The following is a 4,606-nucleotide window of genomic DNA, read 5'->3' as shown; positions in this document are numbered from 1 at the left end:
CAGCAAACCACCTATGTAACAAAGCTGCGTGTTCTATACATATATCCCAGAGCTTAAATTTAAAAAAAGAAAGAACACCATATTCTATGCATTGTATGGTCAAATTTGTTTTATAAAATAAAATTTCTTAACTATCCAGTATATACCCCATCCTAAAATACGAAGGCTAATGCAATACGATATGTATTTCTCCCTAATGAATTCATCATCACAGCATTCCCTATGTTAACTATTATTTGCAGTTTCTGCGTGAACCAGTCTCAAAACATACACCTCCAGTTTCTTCTTGTTGCCATTACTCATGCACAGTGTGCAATAACGTTTTGGTATTTTTCATGTAACAAATAATTTTCAAGAAGAAAATTGTTTTTTAAAAATACAGCCTAGTTTATAGTTCTAGTAACTAGTAACAACCTAACAAATATATATTTGATGATGATTATCAGGGTTATTGGAAATGTTAAATCATCAAGGAAAATTTCATTTTCAGGAAATCATATGCCATGATAATTCCTTGGTATAAAATATTCTATTATTTATAAGATTTTATGTAGTGGCATATAACAAATATTGTTGAAATTTTATACCTACAGAAACCATTCAACTGCTCTGTTGCACATTTTAAAATACATGGTATATTTTTTGATAAAGTTATAGCATTTTTAATGGATTTTAAGAAACTTTATTTAAAGAAAAGTATTAACTTCCGGCATAAGTTTTAGAAGGGTTATTATTAAAAGTAGTGACAAATATTATGATGAAGACATTGTATTTCTCATGGCTACATTAGCCCATTTCTAAATTGTATGTAATTTATGTGTGTGACTGATGAGGAATGAGAGGGGTAACTGCCAGGAGACAGACTTGGGGAGTCAGCCCTCTGCCAATAGGTTTAAAATTACATACAATTTGCAGCATATGACATTCAGTATGTTATTTTTTAGGAAGAACATTTCTGAATTATGTTGAGTATGGAAGCAGAAAACATAGTCAAAAGCATGTATCGTGACCTAAAAGATAATGGAAATCAACCATTATCATAAATAAAGATTATTTTGGCAGATAAAGTAGAACATTATCTCACAGGTGTGTGAAAGTTTGAGCCCATATGACTTTACATGCTTACTTCTGTACAATAAATTATATAGAGTGTGCAGGTTACTTAAGTTTCCGTATTAATTCTTAAAGAATAACCCTCAAGTAATGTGGGCAAAATATGGTTCAGAAAGTATTTGTATCTGCTTAAATGATTCTTAACACTTTGATCTAGTTTCTGTGAGATGACTGTTTTGCTCCCAGGCTCTTAAAGTAGGTCCTTCTGTGCTCATATGCTTGTTCTAAGTACAGTCTCTAAATACTATCCTATTAATGGGACAGGAAATTTCCGCTCTCCCTAAAGTGCTCTAGGGTTCATAGTTATTTTTTTTTTCATGTTTTTTCTTTTTTTAAATTGACATAAAATTGTATGTATTTACTATATGCCACATATTTTGAAGTATGTAAACATTGTGAATGACTAAATTCAGCTATTTAACACACGTATTACCTCACATAATTATTTTTGTGATGACAATACTTTACATCCACTCTCAGCATTTTTCAATAATATATTGTTAACTATAGTCACCATGGTGTACAATAGATCTCTTAAACATTTCTATTTAATTAAAATATTATATCTTTTGATCAATATCTCCCCAAGCATCCCTTCCAAACTACTCTAGCCCCTGGTAACCACTATTCTACTATCTACTCTTAGATTAACTTTCATAGATTCCACATATGATAGACAAGGTGCTCTAAACTTTTGTTGGGACAATCTGATACTGCGGCTCTTGAGTTCTCTAATGTTATACTGAAGATTTATCAGCAACTTATCTTCCCTTGAGTGACCAATATTGTCTGCATGCTGAGGTGATAGGAATGGTCTAAAGCTCGTTTCAGTCTAAGAAATTACTTCCTGCTTAAAGGAAGAGGAAAAAGATATCCCATATAAACAAGTATGGATATCATAGATTTTCAATTTAGTGCTATTAAATATATCTTTGGAACAACTGGGTAAAAATATTATTCTGTAATCAATCACAAAAATATACATGACCACACACTCATTGGCAAACAGACATAAATTTGTATATACATAATGTACCACTTTCCCAAACCAAATAGAACAAAACTGAGGAAAGGATAAAGCTGAAACTTAAAACCAACTAAGTTATGTAAAAGAAGAAAGTAGTAACCATAGTCATTAATTTATTTTGTTCATTTTAGTGCTTCCTTGTGGAGAAAAACCATTTTCTAAAATTTAATGCATTTATATTTTAGATCTTTTACATCTTTTGCACCTAAATAATGAAGTTGGTGAGCAGAATATTATAACTGTAATTCAAACTTTGATCTGAGAAATTGATAATGCCCTAAAATAAAAGGTTGCAAAATGTACAGTATGAAGGTCATTACATAAAATTTTTAAGTTCCCTGAGTTAAAATTAAAATTCTACTCTCAATAGTACCTACGTCCATTTTCTATAAAGCTTTTTGAAGAACTAGACATTACGAGAGAATGATATAAGGAGGTAATTATTATATTTAGTATATTTCTAAAGTTTGGTTTGGGATTTTATTCATTCTTTTAATGTTTACTAATTAAACATTTTCTTTTCTAGATACAATGCAAAATTGTTTTCTTTAGCATAATCAAACAGCTTTCATTTTACATGAAGTAATATACATTTTCATACATAATACATACAAATATCAAGCAGTCAGTTTAGGAAAGTGATATGGTTTGGCTGTGTCCCCACCCAAATCTCATTTTGAATTGTAACTCCCACAATCCTCACGTGTTATGAAGGAAGCTGGTGGGAGGTGATTGAATTATGGGGGCGGGTCTTTCCTGTGCTGTTCTGGTGATAGTGAATGAGTCTCATGATATCTGATGGCCTTAAAAATGGGAGTTTTCCTGCACAAGCTCTCCCTTTGCCTGCTGCCATCCATGTAAGCTGTGACTTGCTCCTCCTTACCTTCTGCCATGATTGTGAGACCTCCCCAGCCATCTGGAACTGTAAGTCCATTAAACCTCTGTTTCTTCCCAGTTTTGGGTATGTCTTTATCAGAAATGTGAAAACGGGCTAATACAGAAATAAAGAAAAATGAGTCTGGAATTGCAAAAGAAGTATTGTTATATTAGAGATGACCCAAAGAACTTAGGCCTTCAGAATGACCTCCATTTTAAAGGTGTAAGGTTATAACTAGCATGTTGTTATTCAGGTTAAATGGGGTGAAATACACATAAAGAGCAAGCCCCAATACACAGCAATAAATTCAAGCCCCACTATTTTATAAGTATTATTTTGATAAAGATATTATCTAAGAAAAAAAGTATTTTGCTTTTGTATCTTTTTATTTTTTATGACTTTGATCTAGTCTTTAATCCATCATGAGTTGATGTATTTTGTATAAATAAATAAGCATTGGATACATTGAGTTTCCATTATCAATGATATTCTGTATTTACAGGCACACAATCATATGCTCACTGCTAGTAAGTATTCAGATTATACACAATTCTTTCTTATCTAGCTTAAAGTAAAATTAGTAACTCTAAGTCAACATATTTGATGAGAATATATGGAGGTGTTTCAATTTACATTTTAAAGTATGCTGGGCTCCACTCACTAAATTTTTTAGATTTGTGTTTTATTTATAGGTACCCATAAATCAACCCTCTCAGAACAGAATGATAGATACAAGCATAAGGACCTGATTTGGAAACCAACAGATTTTATTTTTAAAAATCCAATACCATTAATTAAGGAATTGAATCAAAAACATTTGCATAGCATTAGGGTGCAAGACAATTTTGCTTTAATATATAACCGAATATTTTTAGAAAAGTAAAATTTCATTGTTAATGTGTTTTGTTGCTAATATCTATTGCCTTTAGATATGGCAGTTCATTTGTTTTGTGCTTTGTGTGTGTGCAAATGTGAATCTAATCCTTCAATTAGGTAAGTATCACAAGTTTAAAGCTCTGAAATTGAAATGTGAGCAAAAGCACAACGTATATCTTTCAGAAGAAATGAGAAATGATTCATCCATTTCCAAACTAGTGTATGAAGATAAATAACCTCTCATCATTTAATATCTAACTCATGAGGTCTGTATTGTGAGTGAGGCATTGTAGCTAATAAGATAGGGTTCTTTTACAGCTTCAAGTTCCTGGTAGCATCCCAGCTTGTGTGAGCACACTGGGAATAAATTATTCCTTTGTAGGAGAATTCATTACTGGCAGCTGATATCTCATCGCTGAATTACTTACGGGAATTCCTGAAACCATATTTTTCTGAAATTAAAAAAACATGGTCTTTTGAAAACCAACCTTTTGTTGGCATGTTCATAATTGTTTGGAATATTTGTGTCCTCATATGTCTTTGCCAGTCTTTCCTATCGATTACATTTTAGAATTTTTAAAACGCCTCTTTTATTAAGAAGAAAATCCTCCTTTACTCTCTAAATGGAACTTGGTCAAATATATAGAATTTGTAACTCACAGACCAATACCAGGGCTGTTAATTTGAAAATAAATATTGAGATTCAAATAATA

This window comes from Mandrillus leucophaeus, unplaced genomic scaffold (genome assembly GCF_000951045.1).
Source record: "Mandrillus leucophaeus isolate KB7577 unplaced genomic scaffold, Mleu.le_1.0 Scaffold1136, whole genome shotgun sequence".
Lineage (NCBI taxonomy): Eukaryota > Metazoa > Chordata > Mammalia > Primates > Cercopithecidae > Mandrillus > Mandrillus leucophaeus.
This window is presented reverse-complemented; position numbering follows the sequence as displayed.